The following is a 19,194-nucleotide window of genomic DNA, read 5'->3' as shown; positions in this document are numbered from 1 at the left end:
GCATGTGGGATCCTCCCGGACCGGGGCACGAACCCGCGTCCCCTGCATCGGCAGGCAGACTCTCAACCACTGCGCCACCAGGGAAGCCCTTCTATTCCATTTTTTTGCCCTCTCCTTCCCCCACCCACTTTTTCCTATTTTCATTTGGTTTTTAGTGAAGGGAAAATTCTGTGATTCTACTTCATTTTTACTCATAAATACCTAAATTTATTTTTTAACATTTATTTTTTAAGTGCTAATGACAATCTTTTGAGTTCCTGACTCAAGTGAAAAGCAAAATTTAAATATTCTAAAATAGGATTCTAAACTAACAACAGCTGCAACTTTACTTCTGTTATTTCTAACAGAGGGAAGTAAAGGCAAGACACCCAGTTTCAATTCTTTTTATAAATTCAAGATACTAAACAGAAAATACAGAACCAAGCTTAAGCTCTTCTGTGAAGCTGTTACAACTACCTCCAGGGAAAACAAATCTAAAATGCATTTTTCCTCCTCAAATCTACTATTCTTTTATTATCTACTCAATTTGGTACTTAAGCAAGGAACCCCAGAATCTTTGTCTCCTTTCCTTTCCCAACACCACAAATTCTCTACCTGGCACACAGGAACCATTCAATAAATATGGAGGAATAAATCAATGCATCTACCTGTCACACCGCCAAAACATCTCTCATATAACCCCTCCCTGGCCCCACTACCACAGACCTGGTGCAAGCCCATATTATCTACTACCAGGACTACTCTGACAGTCTCTTATTATTTCTTCACTTTCACCATTTATCTTTCTAAAATACTGACCTCAACATGTTTCTCTCCTTCTTAAAAAATCTCTAATGATTTCCTACTATGTAAGAAAAGAGTTTAATCAGCATAGTATACAAAAGACCTTCTTTTACAACCTTATCATAGATTCACTGCTTTTATAATCAGTAGCATCCATCATCTCTACCTTCTTCCACACACAACCTACCCACTCCAATCCGCCATCCATATACATATCCTACAGTCAGGCCATGTGGGTTACCAAATATATTTTCATGCTTGCCTTCTAGACCTGGTGATAATTCCTCTGTCTAAAATGACTTTCTCCTTGTTCTGACCTATTTGACAAGTTACTTTGGATTCTTCCAGGCCCAGATCAGCACAGGAAATTAAATTGTAAGAACATATAAGGAATGGTGTGCAAGCGACTTAATTACTTAAAGAGTAATTTAAGATTTAAATATTTCAAACCACCAGGAAAAAAGTGGTAGACTAAACACAGGGGTCTAACAACTTCACTCCCTTACAATGAGTAACTGAAACTACAGCAAAAGCATACACATATAAGAAATGAGCTTGGAATTAGTTCTAAGAAGGTGGATGGAGGGTTAATGGTGAAATAGAAATAAGAACCAAATTGTGTTCCCTGGGTTTTCTTCCCCCATAGTTATAGTAGCCAATTTAAAATTAGGACACATGGCTTTAAATATACCAGATAACTTCTTATGGGACAAGTGAACTATTCTTGGAAACTGAGTCATTTTTAAAATAATGAACATATTAAAACTCACTATTTCATGTAATACCATTATTAATATATCCAGATCATCAATTCAAGGCTAATAAAAATGAAGTTTGGGGGTTGGGTTTCATATTACTACTAACTACCAAGCCAACTGGCCCAAGCTGCCTGGAAACTCAGGAATGCAACACAATTTAATAGCCACTACATGATAACATTCTTTTAACCTGAGGGAATTTTCTATAAATCAGGAAACAAACGCTTCAATTTCTAGCCCATTCAAATCCATACCACAGAGGAAAGTACTTTCTAAACGTACTACAACTACTATTTAACCAGAATCATGAGCTCAACTATGTAGAGCTTATTCTTTTCACTGTTGCCTAATCTCTTCAACTATACAGTACTCTGCCATTTTATATAAAGGACTTGAGCACCAGAGGATTTTGGTTTCCCCAGTGGGGGGTACCGGAACCAATCCCTGCAGGTATCGAGGGATGACTGTATAAGACACAAGGTATGTGCTCAGCAAATGCAACTATTCCATTTCTCTTCTCCCCTTCACAGCAAAATTTTGCTATCTCCTCCAATTTCTCCACTTCCTCTCTTCAATCCAATCATGCCTTTACTCCCCACACTCTACTGAAAGTTCCCTTTAAGGACACGAATAAATTCAGGTTGCTAAATCCAATGGTCAGGTCTCAGTTGCTCATACGACACAGCTGACTATGCTTCCTCCTCTTGGAACACTATTCACTTAGCTTCTAGGAAACCACTCTCTTGGGCTTGCTCCTAACTTTCTGGCTACTCCTCAGTTTCTTTGCTGGCTCCCATCTTCTCCCTGAGCTCAGTCCCTGATATCTTCTCTGTCTTCACTCAGTCCCTTGCTGATTGCTTCAAAATATCTTAGTTTAAATACCATGTGTAGGTAATGACCACTATATATGTAGATTACATCTCTAGTCTAACCTGTCCCCTAAATCCACTACATTAGAAAAAGTCAAACAAGTTTTCTTTGGACTTCCCACAACCTACTATGTTGCTGTGCATTATAAATATACAAGAGGAAACTATGTATACAGTATTTCTTACATATATTTAGACTAGAACCCTTTCCTCATGATGCATCTCATGAGACATACAATTAACTAAGCCACTAAATACAGCATGCTAAGACATCTTTCAAGTAGTTCCAACTTCTCACAGCACAAATTAAACTATACGAAAATGGGCAAACTTTTCTTCTGATTGAAGAGAGGTAATAACTGAGTTTGAGGCTTTTTTCAAGGCAGTTCACTCCATTAGAAGAGAGCTTACCTCAAAAATTTCCTTATTCAGAGATAAATTGGTGTCTCTCTTAAATTCCATTCACCTGTATTAGTTATATACTCTAAATGGGCACAGAATAAATTTACATCTTCTGCCTTCACATAAAATAATATAGTAAGTAGATGCTGTTGTAATCTCTTCTTTTTCCAGATTAAATATTCCTAGCTCCTTCAACTGTTCTTCACATACCATGCCTTTCAAACCTCTCACTATCCAGGTCATCTTCCTTATCAGATAAGATCTAAATTCCTGGAATCTAGTTGGCCAACAAAACAACCTATTTGAAGAATGCAAAACACTGTGGACTTATAACTTCCACTAATAGGGACATGATCACTTGGTCATGCAGCCTAAGGATATATTCACTTTTTAAATTTTTAGCAGCCATGATACTGGTTAACTCAATAATCCTTTCTAAAAAATATAGGTGTATTACACACATCCACATACATAGATGCTCACACATATACAATGCACTTAGCTATATCCACTAAGAGGGCCTAGACACAATGATTCCTCAGTAGCAATAAGCACATCTAACAACCAAATCTCTAAATACTAATCTACAGTAAAGAATCAAGGCCTCTTAGAGAAATGTCTGATTCCAGGGCTGGCATAGAGACAGTGCAAGGTGATCCTGGAACAACTTGTTGGGTCAAAAATTAAAGTGCTCAAAGAATAATAGGGACAGTGTCAGAAGAATAAAATAAGAATCAGGTCTTCCCTGGTGGCGCAGTGGTTAAGAATCCGCCTGCCAATGCAGGGGACACGGGTTCTTTCCTGGTCCGGGAAGATCCCACATGCCACAGAGCAACTAAGCCCGCGAGCCACAACTACTGAGCCTGTGTCCTGCAACTACTGAAGTCCGCACACCTAGAGCTCATGCTCCGCGACAAAAGAAGCCACCGCAACGAGAAGCCTGCGCACTGCAATGAAGAGTAGCCCCTGCTCGCTGCAACTAGAGAAAGCCCGCACACAGCAATGAAGACCCAATGCAGCCAAAAATAAAATAAATAAAATAAATTTTTAAAAAAAGAATTTAAAAAAATCAATGAGCCTATACTGATACAAATGAATGAATGAATAAATAAATAACAGAAGGAAGCTTTCTTTGGAGCAGGAAGCCTTCTTTGTACCAGGAAGCCAGCTAATAAACACAGAAGAAATTGGTGAACTGGAAAAAAAAAAAAAATCACTATTTGGCAACCATCTTTTTTCCCCCAATGTTAGTGAGATATAACTGACATAACATTGCATAAGTTTAAGTCGTAGAACATAATGATTTGATATATGTATATACTGCAAAATGATTACCGCAATAAGTTAACAACCATCACCTCACAGTTACATAGTTTTTCCCTTGTGATGAGAACTTCTAAGCAACCATCTTGAAAACAGATTTGTACAATAATCATCAATAGATATTAAAGCCAATGCGTAAGTTTGAGAGTAATAGGATATTTACATAATCAAAGTATCTCTCCACAAGGTACTTAATAGTTACAAGGAGTGAAATAATGACTTTGCTTTGGAGAAACCTGGCAGATACCTTCTTAACTAAATGATCAAAGTTATCATCACCAGTAATAGGAGAAACTGCAGCAACTGCTTCTTGATATAATGTACTGGAAAGAACATTATGTCTGTGATATTCCTGCCAAAAGTATATAACCTGACTCTAGTCTCGAGAAAAAAATCAACCAAACTAAAATTGAAGGACATTCAGCAAAATAACTGGCCTCAACACTTTAAAAAATGTCGATATCATGACATATAAACATAGCTCTACAACTATTCCACCTTAAAGTAAATTAGAGAGACATGACAACTAAAGGCAGGATGTGATCCTGGATTTTCTCTTGCCATAACGGACAGTATTGTGACAACTGGTGAAATGTGAATAATATCTGAAGATTAGATAATACTATTGTATCAAAGTTAATTTCCTGATTTTTGATCATCATACTTCGCTTACGTAGGAGAATGTTTTTAGGAAATAAAACTGAGGTTCTCATAGTTAAAGGATTATAAAGACTCAAATGAGTCAGGAAAAAAGTAATGTATATCTGTATATATAAAAATAAGGATAAAGCAAATGCAGTAAAATGTTTAATATTTGGTTAATCTCAAGCGTATACAGGAATTCTTGTAACTTTTCAAAGTCAAATTATGTCAAAATAAAAAAAGAAGAAAATAACTATAGTAATTTTTAATTCAGTTTTAAAATACCTCCTTTCTCATGTTAATTTTCTACACACACACTATCAACTTAATACACATAAAGCCTTCCTTTTATAATTAAGTTTATTTTCTCATGTAGTGTGGTTGCAGTGAAAGGGATGCACAGGGTAGACAAAAGAAAACTGACTCTATGTTTTGATTTTACCAATTTACATAATTCACCTCCATCAAAAGAAAAAGGCCATTTCAGTTGCCTATGATCAATGAGGAGACATTTTTAGACATACTCTTCTAACATCTTAACTACATTTCCTCTACAGAGATTTTTAACAACCTTCAATACCTATTATTGTCAAAGTTAAGTTACACTGACCTCTCAAAATATAAAAGGTATTTTTGGATCACAGCGGTATTTTTAGTCTTTGTGGCAAATATTTATTTTCCAATGATGATAAAATCTGAATTGTTACACCTTTAGAGAAATATTAATACTTACTTCTCATTAATTTGCCCTAGTAATAATATAGCCATGTTTTTCACTCTCTCATATTTTTTGTCAATGAGAACTGGGTTCTAAAAAGAAGAAAATGCAATTAGTTGCTTTCCTTTTGACTCACCATACATTCCTACATTTGTTTCAATTACAACAGGAATGCTGAGGAAGCTGAACATAAACACGTTTATCCAGTCAAAACGTACGGTATAATTTGGTTCTTGCTATCCAAAGCTAATACATTCTAAAATCATGGGTTTTAATTAAAACAATACTAAAAATGGTACTTCATGTATTTTAAAGCATTACTTTAAAATTTAATGAAGAGGGGTTTCCACTTCTAGCCACGACGGAGTATCAGGGACCAGATTAATCCTCCCACCTTTTATCTTATTTTTTTTGGCTGTACCATGCATCTTGCAGAATCTTAGTTCCCCCACCAGGAATCGAACCCAGCCCTCCGCAGTGGAAGCACAGAGTCCTCACCACTGGACCGTCAGGGAATTCCCCCTCCCACCTTTAAAACTAAAAAAAAAAAAAAAAAAAAAAAGGACAAAATATGTGAAATCTTTTCAGACATTGGACAACAGGCTGTGCAAGACAATAATCTTTGAAAAAGGAAACAAAAAAGTGAGCCCTATTATTTCCTAATAGTACTGCCTGTAGAGTTTCCAGGACACAGTGCTAGGAGGGGAAAACCAGAGCCTGACAGTCTCCCCAAGTTGAGAGGACAGATTTGAGCATTCAAGGACACCAAAACAACTAGAGTTCTCAGGGCAAAGTACCAGAGAGGAGAGAAGAGCACAAAAGAGCTCTGGAGCTTTGAAGAGAATTCCCACTGAGTCTTCAGCTGATTATTGTTGATCAGCACACTTATGAAGAGAAACTACCTAAAGCCAGGAATAGAACCACCAGAAAGGAGCTGGCATAACAATTACCAAAGTTCACACAGGGATGGTAAGAGTTCACAGCTAGAGTGGAAAAATCCTGTAATAATGGGCAACAGCTAGAATACTGAGAAGGGCAGTGCCCCAGTAATAAGGCTAAATTAGCCTTGTACTAAAGGATGCTCAGGACTTATCTAACAAAGCTTTAAAAGCATGCCTTTAAGAACTGTTTCTAATAACATAACTGTGTTCCAAAACAAAGCTCAGAATATTTATAAGAATACAAAGAAAAGACAGCTCCAAACAACAAAATTCACAATGTCTGGCATCCAGAACAAAACTTAGCAGGCATGCAAAGAAAAAGGAAAATACTACCCATAATGAGGAGAAAAATCAGTTACAAGAAGCGAATCCAGAAATGACAAAAGTGCTATGATTAAAACAGCTATTATATACAAAAGACTGTGCATGTGTACATACACCTTATGTGTATGTATATGTATGTACATGTATACATTCACACACATGCGTGCACACACACAAATGGAAAGAAACCCATGTTCCTGATTGGAAAACTTAATATTATTAAGATGTCCATACCCAAAGCAATCTACAGATTCAATGCAATCTCTCTCAAAATTCCAATGGCATTTTTTGAAGAAACAGAAAAATTCATCCTGAAATTCATATGGAATCTTGAGGGACCACAGATAGCCAAAATAATTTTGTAAAAGAACAAATTGGAGGAGTCACACTTTCTGGTTTCAAAACATATTACAAAGCTATGGTAATCAAAACAGCATAGTACTGGCATAAGGACAAATAGACCGATGGGAAAGAACAGAGTCCAGAAATAAACCCTTGCATATATGGTCAAATAATCTTTGACAAGAATGCTAAGACCCCACTCAATGGGGAAAGGACAGCCTCTTCAACAACTTGTGTGCAGAAAAATGGATATCCACATGCAAAAGAATGAAAGTGGACCCTTATCTTATATAAAAATTAACTCAAAGTGGATTAAAGACCTAAGAGTAAAACCTAAAACTATAAAACTCATAGGAGAAAATGTAGGGTTAAACTTCATGATATTGTACTTGGCAGTGATTTATTTGGTTGTGACACCTAAAGAACAGGAAATAAAAGCAAAAATACACAAATGGGACTAAATCAAACTTAAAAACTTTTGTGCATCAAAGGATACAATCAATTGAGTGAAAAGGTAACCTATGGAATGGGAGGAAATATTTGCAAACTATGTATGTGATAAGGGGTTAATATTCAGAATATATAAAGAACTACAACTTAACAAAATATCAAATACCTCAATTTAAAAATGGGCAAATGGGACTTCCCTGGTGGCGCAGTGGTTGACAGTCCGCCTGCCAATGCGGGGGACACGGGTTCGTGCCCCAGTCCGGGAGGATCCCACGTGCCGCGGAGCGGCTGGGCCCGTGAGCCACGGCTGCTGAGCCTGCGCTTCCGGAGCCTGTGCTCCGCAGCGGGAGAGGCCACAACAGTGAGAAGCCCACGTACCGCAAAAAAAAAAAAAAGGGCAAATGACTTGAATAGACATTTCTCCAAAGATGATATACAAATGGGCAGCAAGCACGTGAAAAGATGCTCAACATCGCTAATCATTAGGGAAATACAAATTAAAACCATAATGAGATATCACTTTATACCCATTATGATGGCTACTATCAACAAAACAGAAAATAACGAGTGTTAACATGACGTGAAAAAACTGGAACCCTTGTGCACTGTTAGTGCAATGGTGAAGTGGTGCAATCACTATAGAAAATAGTATGGAAGTTTCTCAAAAAATTGAAAATAGAACTACCATATGATCCAGCAATCTCACTTCTGGGTATATACCCAAAAGAAGTGAAAGCATGGTCTTGAAGACATATCTGCATACCCATGTTCACAGAAGCACTATTCACAATAGCAAAGAGATTAAAGTAACTCACATGTCCACCAATGGGTGAATGAATAAAGAAAATTATACAACAGAATATTATTCAGCCTCAAAGGAAATCCTGCCACATGCCACAACATGGATGAATCTTGAGGATATTACACTAAGTGAAATAAGCCAGTCACAAAAAGACCAAGGCTGTATTATTCCATTTATCTGAAGTACCAAGCATAGTTGAATTCACAGAGACAGAAAACAGAAGAATGTCTTCCAGGGAATGAGGGAAGGAGTAAAGAGTAGTTGTTGTTGAATGCATACAGAGTTTCAGATTTGCAAGATGAAGAAGTTCTGGAAAGCTGTTTCACAACAATATTAATGTAATTAACACTACTGAACTATATACTTAAAAAATTATTAAGATGATAAATTTTATGTTATGTATTACTTACCACAATTTTTTGAAAACTCGGCTAGTATAGACTCTACATATACAGGTGACCCTTGAACAACAGTCTGAACTGTACAGTTCCACTTATACACAGATTTTTAAAAAAATAAAAGCATACTACAATACTACATGATCTATATGATTGGTTGAATCTGCAGATGCAGAACCGTGGATATGGAGGGCCAACTATAAAGTTATACACAGATTTTCGACTGTGTGAACGGTCAGCACCCCTAATGCCCACATCATTCAAAGGTTAACTGTATTCAAGAAAGGAGAAGAGGGACTTCCCTGGTGGCGCAGTTGATAAGACTCCATGCTCCCAATGCAGGGGGCCCAGGTTCAATCCTTGGTCAAGGAACTAGATCCCACATACATGCCACAACTAAGAGTTTGCATGCCACAACTAAGAAGCCCATGTGCTGCAACTAAGAAGCCAGCAAGCCACAACTAAGGAGCCTGCCTGCCACAACCAAGACTGGGCGCAACCAGATAAATAAATATATATTTTTTAAAAGACAGAAGAAAGATTGAACATGTAAAGGAGAAATATGTAAGATATAGACAAAATTCAAATCAAACTTACAGAAATGAAAAATAAAATGTCTAATAAGAAAAATACACTGGATGAGATAACAGCAGATCAGAAACTGAAAAGAAGAAAAGATTACTAATCTTGAGGACAGAACAGGAGACATTATCCAAGTTGAAACAAGGAGTGAAAAAAATATTTTTAAAAAATGAACAGAGCAGCAGTTAGCTGTGGGACAATATCAAGTGGCATAATATATGCGTAACTGGAGTACCAGAATGAGAGGAGTGAAAAAACACAGAAAAATTATTTAAAGAAATAATGGACAAACTTTTTCTACATCTGATGAAAATGGTAAATCTACAAACCAAGAAGCTCAACAAACCCCAAGCATAAGAAACATAAAACACATTGTAGGCACATCATAATAAAAGTGCTTAAAACCAATGGTAGAGAGATCATCTTAAAAAGCAGCCAGGGGGGGAAAAAAAACACTTTCAATATAAAGAAATAAGGATAACAGATTTCATATTGGAAAAATGCAATGAGAAGACAGTGGTGCACTATCATTAAAGTCCTGAAAGAAAAAAAGTGTCAATCTAAAATTCTATACCCAGCAAAAATATATTTCAAAAATAAAGTCAAAAATATTTTTTCAGCTCTCTGCTTCCCCGTCTGCCCCGCGGGTCCCGTGCACCCTTAAGATGGCAGCCACGGCAGGAAGGTTGCTCCAGACTTCGCTTGTCCAACACGTGAGTGCCATTCCTTGGGGCATTTCTGCTGCAGCCCTTAGGCCTGCTGCTTCTTGAAGAACGTGCTTGACAAATGCATTGTGTCTGGTTCTGGTCAAGCAAAATTCGCCTTTAGCACCAGTTCCTCATACCATGCCCCTGTCGTCACCCAGCATGCGCCTTATTTTAAGGGTACAGCTGTTGTCAATGGAGAGTTCAAAGAAATAAGCCTTGATGACTTTAAGGGGAAATATTTAGGGCTCTTCTTCTACCCTTTGGATTTCACCTTTGTGTGTCCTACAGAAATTATTGCTTTCAGTGACAAAGCCAATGAATTTCACAATGTTAACTGTGAAATTGTTACAGTGTCAGTGGATTCCCACTTCTCCCACCTGGCCTGGGTAAACACACCAAGGAAGAATGGCGGTTTGGGCCACATGCAAATCACGCTCTTGTCAGATCTGACTAAACAGATTTCCCGAGACTACGGTGTGCCATTAGCAGATCCTGGCCTTGCACTACGACGTCTCTTCATAATTGACCCCAATGAGTCATCAAGCATTTGAGCGTCAATGATCTCCCAGTGGGCTGAAGCATGGAAGAGACTCTCCGCTTGGTGGAGGCATTTCAGTTTGTGGAAACCCATGGAGAAGTCTGCCCAGCCAAATGAACCCCAGATTCTCCTACAATCAAGCCCCATCCAACTGCTTCCAAAGAATACTGTGAGAAGGTAAATCAGTAGACCATCCCATGTGCACCTGCAGCTCCCCACGTCCGAAAAGAACCACAGCTGGAACTCACTTTTAGCATTTCAAAGATTATTACTTAGAGAAGGCAAAAAAACAATTATGCTTGTATTCGTAAATATTACTCTAAACGTTCTGTTTTTGTAACACTGGCCAAGGCTTTTAAAACTTAGTTACTAATGTAAGCAGTCCTTTATTGGCAGTGTATGGACGGATAGCTAGTTGCTACAGAATGTGCGATTCCTCTATTTCTTGGATCATGTCTTTAAAGGGAAAAGGAAACAATTCTTCTTTCTCAGCCTTACTTGAACCTTTGTATACACCAGAGTAGTATGACAGGCATCAAAACTTCTGATCAAGGGTCCTGAGATTTTCTTCTTGAGTTTCTTTGTATTAAACTGAATTTTCTTTTAAGATCATAGTTTTAAGTTGTTAGCATCAATGGTCCAATTTAACACTTGCAGGATTTCCCTGGTGGTCCAGTGGTTAAGACTTTGTGCTTCCAATGCAGGGGGCACAGGTTCAATCCCTGGTCAGGGAACTAAGATCCCACATACCATGCAGTGTGGCTGGGGGGTGGGTGGGGGGATGGGTGGGGGTGGGGGTGGAGTGGGAAACACCTGCAATGAATGTGTATGTGATTGAAGCAAACGTGAATCATGTTTTTTAAAAAGCATCTACAGTGGCAAAGTGACTTACCTGATCATGCATGTTCCCCAGTCCTGAGATTTATATAGTTATTTTACTTATTTTGTTAGCTGACTTAGTGCCTACATATATTTCTAATATTGACTGGGTATAATTATAAAGGATATTTATTGAATCCAGGGATTGCATTTTGAATTTGAATCATTCATGCATTTGAATCATCACTTGATTATTTTCTTTCCTGAAGTGTTCAATGTAAAAAATATAAAATATATATATACATATTTTTTTTCACATATACAAAAGCTGAAAAAATTTCATCAGTAGTACAGCATTACAATAAATACTAAAGGAAGTCTTTCAGGAAGAAGGAAAATGATACCAGATGAAAAAAGAATTCCAAAGGAATGAAGAGCCTTGAAAATGGTACATATGTGGGTAAATTTAAGAGCATTTTTTCTAAAAAAACCAAAAAAAATATTTTTAATCCCTTTGAAAGACAAATGACCATTTAAAGCTAAAAAAGTAGAACTATATTGTGGAATTTATAACATATGTAAAACCAGAATGTATGACAATAATACAAAGGCTGAGAAGGGAATATGGAAGTATACTGTTACAAGGTTCTTATATGATATAAAAAGCTGTGTTTTACTCAAAGTAGATGTGATAAGTTAAAGATGTATACAGCCACTACAGACAGGCAGTAAAAAAAAAAAAGAGCTATAGATAATTAATACTCCAATAAAGGGGACAGTCATAAAAAAAATACTCCAATAATACTAAAGAAGACAGAAAAAAGGAACAAGAACCGATTGCACAAATAAACACATAGCAAGATGGTAGATTTAAACCCATCAAAATCAATAATCATATTAAATGTAAATGGTCTATATTAAAAGGCAGAGATTAGGACACTGGATTTAAAAAAAAAACAAGGACAAACTATATGCTTTAAATATGCTTTAAAAAAATCCGCTTTAAATACAAACACACAAGTAGGTAAAAAGTTAAAAAATGTAAAAGGATATATCACACTAACACTAATCAAAAGAAAGCTGGAGTGGCAATACTGATAAAGTAGACTTTAGAGAAAAGCATATTACAAGAAGGCCATTTCACAATGGTAAAGAGATCCAATTCATCAAAAGATGATAACAATCCTAAATATGTATGTGTCTAGTAACAGAACTTCAAAATATATGAAGCCAAACTGATCAAACTGCAAGGAGAAATTGGCAAGTCCACAATTATGTCAGAGATTTCAACACCCTTCTCTCAAAAATTGAGAGAACAGGGACTTCCCTGGTGGCCCAGTGCCTAAGAATCCATCTTCCATTGCAGGGGATGCTGGTTAGATCCCTGGTCATAGAACTAAGATCCCACATGCCACAGGGCAACTAAAACCAGGCGCTGTAACTACTGAGCCTGCGTGTCGCAACTACAGAGCCCACATGCTCTGGAGCCTGTGAGCCACAACTACAGAGCCTGTGCACCTCAACTACTGAGCCCGCACGTTCTGGAACACACCACAACTAAAGAGAAGCCTGCCTGCTGCAACGAAGATCCCACGTGCCACGACTCATACCTGACACAGCCATAAATAAATAAATAAATAAATAAAATTATTTTTAAAAATTGAGAGAATGAGCAGACATAAAATATGTAAGGATAGAGAAGATCTGAAAAACTCTATCAATCAACTTGATCTGACATTTATAGAACACTCCACCCAACATTCTTTTCAAGTGCACATGAATCATTTACCAAGAGAGACTACATTCTGGGCCATAAAACAAGTCTCAATAAATTCAAAACGATTCAAATCACACAACGTATGTTCTCTGACCACACTGAAATTAAATCAGAAATCAACATCTGAAAAATCCCCAAATATTGGAAGACTTGGGTACATACCTTTAAATAACCTATAGGGTCAACAAAGAAATCACAAAATCAGCAAGGATTTCTGAATTGAACAAAAATGACAACACGACATATCAACACTTGAGATGCCACCAAAGCACTATTTAGAAGGGAATTTTATAGCATTAAACATATATACTAGAAGACAATAAATTAACAAATTAAGTTTACATTTTAAGATTCTAGCAAATCAAGAGCAAATAAAATGCAAAGTAAATAGCAAAATGGAAATAATAAAGAGAAATTATTGAAATTGAACACAAAATCAATTAAAAAACCCAAAACCTGGTTCTTGAGAATATCAATAAAACAGACAAACTTCTAGTCAGACTGAACAGGAAAAAAATGAGAAAACACACAAATTTACAGTCAGGAATGAGAAAGGGGACATTGCTACAAATCTTACAGATATTAAGAAGATAATAAAGGAATATTATGAACAATTTTATGTCCATGAATTTAACAACTTAGATTAAATTGACAAATTCCTTGAAAGATACAAACGATAATAGATGCTCACTCAAAAAGAAATAAAAAACCCTTTGTCTATTAAAGAAATTGAATTTGTAGTTAAAATCTTTCCCATAAAGAAAACTCCAGGCATAAGTATGCAAGTCATTTAATATTGTCTTAAGTTTAAGATACATGGAGAGATCAAGTATTTATTAACTATCATGTGCAGGCACTATGGATATATAAGTTTGATATGGTTATGTCAGTATTTCAACAAAATCATTCTGGAAGGAAGCTGTGTAGAGAACTGGTTAGTACGAGGCTAAATTAAAAGTAAAGAGACCTGGGACTTCCCTGGAGGTCCAGTGGTTAAGACTCTATGCTTCCACTGCAGGAGGCCCACATTCCATCCCCGGTGGGAGAACTAAGATCCCATATGGCGTGCGGCCAGAAAAAAAAAAGTAAAGAGACTAGTGACAATAATGAAATGATGAGGGCATGAAATAAGTCAGTGGTAATGAGCATTTTTTAAATTTATTTATTTATTTATTTAATGTTTTTCTTTGGCTGTGTTGGGTCTTCGTTGCTGCACGCGGGCTTTCTCTAGTTGTGGGCAATGAGCGTTTGTATTTTAACTTGGGGTAGGTGTTGGGATAGGGCATGATTAAAAGATAGATAATTAGTAGAGACAATAATCAGATGCAGTGATGGATTGGACATGAAAGGTATGGGGAGTAAAGAAGTAAGGATGTTCCATGATTCTTGGCTTGAACATCAGAAGAACCATTCATTAGAACAGGGAATACAAGAGGAGAACAAGAAGATATGTTTAATTTTTCAACATATGGTACATTTAGACATTCAGTGACCAAAAGGTAGATTGGTAGGCAATGTGATTAATACACAGAATCAACATTTAGGGAATCTGTGTAAATTAAGCTGCTCTATCTACCAGGATTACTTGCAATTAAAGCCTTCTCTGTTACTGTACAATTAACTGCACAATGGCTTTTCTCTGTTAAAAGAACTTGAGGAGTAAGAAGGTAGTTAAAAGAGTTGAGAAGATAAGTCCCTTTCCCTATATACTTAATTCACAGTACAAGAGACCCAATTTCAGTGATCTTTTTACTGTCATTTAGAACAGCAAAACCCTATTTATTTGCTCTATTTGGTTTAATGAGTCTGACCTCCTTTCTTCAGAAAAAAATTTGACAACGTGAAGCTCGCTCCCTATCTTTTCCCTTTTTTTGTTCTATGTGGCTGCAATGATTCAATTCTTTATTCAACACTGCCTGTTACCTATATAACATCCATTGTCTCCTTTTAAGGTTTTCTTTGTTTGCCATTTTCGGCCTTTCCTTACTCTATTTGAGAATTGTATTTTTTAAAAAAGTATACCTGCTCAACTTAGCTGAACAATTGCAGCAACCTTTTTTTTTTTGAGCAAGTCTTATAAGCCAGGCAATGAATCAAGTGCTTCACATATATTAGCTCATTTAGTTTTCAAAATCTTGCAAAGTAGATATCCCCATTTTATGATTAGGTAAAACTGAACATCAAAAAGATTACATAATGAGGGGACTCCCTGGTGGCGCAATGGTGAAGAATCCGCCTGGCAATGCAGGGGACATGGGTTCGAGCCCTGGTCCGGGAAGATCCCACATGTCGCGGAGCAACTAAGCCCACGAGCCACAACTACTGAGCTTACCCTCTAGAGCCCAACAGCCAGAACTACTGAAGCCTGCGTGCCACAAATACTGAAGCCCATGTGCCTAGAGCCCACGCTCAACAAGAAAAGCCACCACAATGAGAAGCCCACGCACCACAACAAAGAGTAGCCCCGCGCGCAGCAACGAAGACCCAACGCAGCCAAAAATAATAAATAAAATTTTTTTAAAAAAGAAAAGGTTACATAATGAGCCCAAAGTTAGAAAACTGGTGGACTGTATAATTGAAACTTGAACCTAGGTCTGTAGAGCACCAAAACTTGTGCCACATAACTTTCATAAGCTTTTTGCTACCTGTAAAAGACATTTTACTGAATGTATGACTAAGGTGCTTTCATTCATGAAACAAACATGAGTGCCTACTACATGTCTTCAAACTTTCTGTAGATACACTTTTAATAGTCCCTTCCCCTACTGTTTCTGAAACTGGAAAGCTGCATACAGTACACTTTTTTTGCCTTTACTTCCTCTCATTAAATGTCAAATTTAATCATGTTACGATTATTATCAGGTTGTGGTTCAGCCACCGCCATTTCCTGCTTCAGTTCCTGTTCAAAATGAAGTCCAGCATATTTTCTTTCCTAGTCCTCTAAAATTACCTGTTCTAGGAAGCAATTTTTTTTTCTCATCTGAAAACTCACCTCTATTATTTTGTGTCATTTTAGCAATTTACATGAAGCTAACAAGTTGGGACTAAAAATGCAGCTTTCCTAAATGTCACTTAATATTTTCAACTTAGTCATATGATTCTGGTTATAAAGTGATCCACATTTATAAATCTAATGTGATATATATGGAATCTAAAAAAAAATGGTTCTGATGAACCTAATGGCAGGAAAGGAATAAAGACTCAGATGTAGAGAATCGACTTGAGGACATGGGGAGGGGGAAGGGTAAGCTGGAACAAAGTGAAAGAGTAGCACTGACATATACACACTACCAAATGTAAAATAGAAAGCTAGTGGGAAGCAGCTGCATAGCACAGGGAGATCAGCTTGGTGCTTTGTGACCACCTACAGGGGTGGGATAGGGAGGGTGGGAGGAAGACGCAAGAGGGAGGAGATATGGCAATATATGTATACGTATAGCTGATTCACTTTGTTATACAGCAGAAACTAACACAACATTGTAAAGCAATTATACTCCAATAAAGATGTTTAAAATAAATAAATAAATAAATAAATCCAATGGGAGTATTTACGGTTCTGTGCTAACCTGAGGGGAAGACATAACCATGGGACTTTTTCTCAGATTTTTCAAGGACAGTCCCAATTTAAAACATTCTGTCCAACAGTCACATCTCAAGTTTCAGTTCAGAAAAGACAGTCAAAGGGTATACATATGCAAAGGGTAGTTTGCAATACTGACTCTATATGGCAACAGAGTAGGTAAGGGGGGGTGGTTAAGGGAAGGCAATCAATCACTTAAGACTCGTCTTTACTTTACCTTACTTTATTTTAATTTTTTTGGCGGAGCCATGCATCCTGCAGATCTTAGTTCTCAACTAGGGATTGAACCCAGGGCCCCTGCAGTGGAAGCACGGAGTCCTAACCATTGGACCTCCAGGAAATTCCCAAGATTCTTCTTCTTTTTTAAATAATCCCAAAACACACCTCACAAATTTGGTGCAATTGCCTTAGTCTTCTTTTGCAGCTTAGAATGAAGTATCCCAATGAAATAATGAGATAGTTGCTTGCCTGAACATGTTTGGAAATGAAATTTTAACTGACAGTAGGGAAAATAAGTATTCAAAGGTAAATATTAAATAAAAATGTAACAATGTACAAACTCTTGAGATATTCCTATAAGGATGCAATTTATAACCACTAAAATTGCCCAGCCACATTTCTATACAATTATCATTTAAATTTGGCCTTCAAAAATACTTTCTATACAGAGCCACAATTACTTGCCATTCCCTCAACAATCCATATTCTGGTTCTCCTGCCTCCAGTTCTGTGTGTTCTGTGTTTGATGCCTTCCCTCCCCACTAATCAAAATTATCAGTCACATTTTTAGGTTCCAGAGATAGCTCCCTGCTAAACCTCCAACCCCTTCTCAACTCTGTTCAATTTATTTTTTCCTTCTTCTTTATTCAGGGCTTACCAGTGTGACAATACTTTACATATTTTGTTTAATACTAATACTCCCCTTTGAAACATTATTCTCTCCACTTAACAGATAAGGAAACTAAAGATGAAAAAGGTTTGGTATCATGCTCAAGGTCACAAATCAAAACAGGAATTCAAACGCTGGTCTGTCTGAACTTTAACTGAATTCTCTTTCCATGAAACCACACACTCTACGGCACTCTCTTATAGTATATACTGCATTGTGTTACCACTATTCGTTCAAATATCTCTCTCTCCCACTAAAGGGATGTTCCTCAAAGACAGGGAAGGTTACTCCATCCTTACATCCCAGCAACACTCAACAGTGCCTATTATACAACGATCTCAAAGCGTTACTGAATATTCAGTTTATGGTTTTGCAGCATTATTTTCCATTGATTACTCTCCTTCAACCAAATCTCTACGAAGCCATTTTTACTGTGATGGGAAAGCACAACAGCTTTGAATATAGGCTTTGTAATCAGATTGATTAGATGTAAATTCCACCTCCACCAACTTATTAGCTGAGAAATCTTGAACACATGAGTTAACCTACATTAACTCATGGGAGGACAGTAATCACAGTAGCTACCTCCTAGGATTAAAAGGATTAAATGAGGTAACATAGACAATCCTCACTTTTCCTACATGCTACCCTAAATTTTCTTCGACTCAGTCTAGTGTAGCCTTTTTCAGTACAAATTCCTTATAATTTTGATATTACTCAGCCATAATAAAGAATGAAATAATGCCACTTGCAGCAACATGGATGGACCTAGAGATTATTGTGCTTAGTGAAGTTAAGTCAGACAAGACAAATATCACATGATACCGCTTATACGTGGAATCTTAAAAAAGGGTACAAATGAACTTATCTACAAAAGAGAAATAGAGTTACAGATGTAGAAAACAAACTTATGTTTACCAGGGGGGTGTATATTGGAAGACTGGGATTGACATATACACACTACTATATATAAAATAGATAGCTAATAAGGACCTATTATGTACCACAGGGAACTCTACTCAATACTCTGTAATGGCCTATATGGGAAAAGAATCTAAAAAAGACTGGATCTATGTATAACTGATTCACTTTCCTGTACACTTGAAACTAACACAACACTGTAAATCAACTATACTCCAATAAAAACTTAAAAAAAAATTTCCTTGTAATTTTGAATGAAATGGACTAGCCAAAAAGGTTCATGGTTTAAAAATTGCTCAGGTCACTTACTTGACTTTTAGGGACAACTGTCCAGTGCCAGTCTGGACTCAAAAGAAGTTTATTCTTGGAGGCTTGACTATACAAGAGTGTCCCCACTGTACACTATATTTTATTCGCTCACCACATTTTCAAGCCCTACCAGCAAGTTTGAAAATTGGAACACAGACACTTCCTACTTTACTACCACCTAACTTAATACTACCTGATGCAGGAAGACAACTAACCCGTGTGAGAGGCAGGCTATTTCCCCTGCAAGAAAACGCTCCTGGAACCACCTGTGTCTGGTCTCAGGCATGGCTCATTCTCACCACACCTCCATATTGGTCTGG

At 37.1% G+C, this 19,194-nt stretch overlaps 1 protein-coding gene and 1 pseudogene across 5 annotated transcripts in view; one reads left to right on the top strand and one right to left on the bottom strand.

The window, feature by feature from the left end:
- The window catches only part of PHTF2 (putative homeodomain transcription factor 2), a 163,361-nt gene that overhangs the window by 142,644 nt on the left and 1,523 nt on the right, over positions 1–19,194 (bottom strand). Inside the window, exon 2 of one of the 5 annotated variants that reach the window (XM_029233148.1) lies at positions 5,511–5,587. The exons of 3 other annotated variants lie outside the window; for them this stretch is intronic. The gene's annotated coding sequence lies outside the window, so the exon portion shown is untranslated. Of the gene's footprint in view, positions 1–5,510; positions 6,009–19,194 lie in introns of those variants that run through there. One more of the 5 variants, XM_029233147.1, reaches the window with a different exon arrangement.
- Positions 9,880–11,304, top strand: LOC114901443 (annotated as a pseudogene).

This window comes from Monodon monoceros, unplaced genomic scaffold (assembly GCF_005190385.1).
Source record: "Monodon monoceros isolate NGI ecotype Baffin Bay Population unplaced genomic scaffold, NGI_Narwhal_1 Super_Scaffold_2, whole genome shotgun sequence".
Taxonomy (NCBI): Eukaryota; Metazoa; Chordata; class Mammalia; order Artiodactyla; family Monodontidae; genus Monodon; species Monodon monoceros.
The sequence above is the reverse complement of the archived record's forward strand: the minus strand, read 5'-3'. Positions and strand labels throughout refer to the sequence as shown.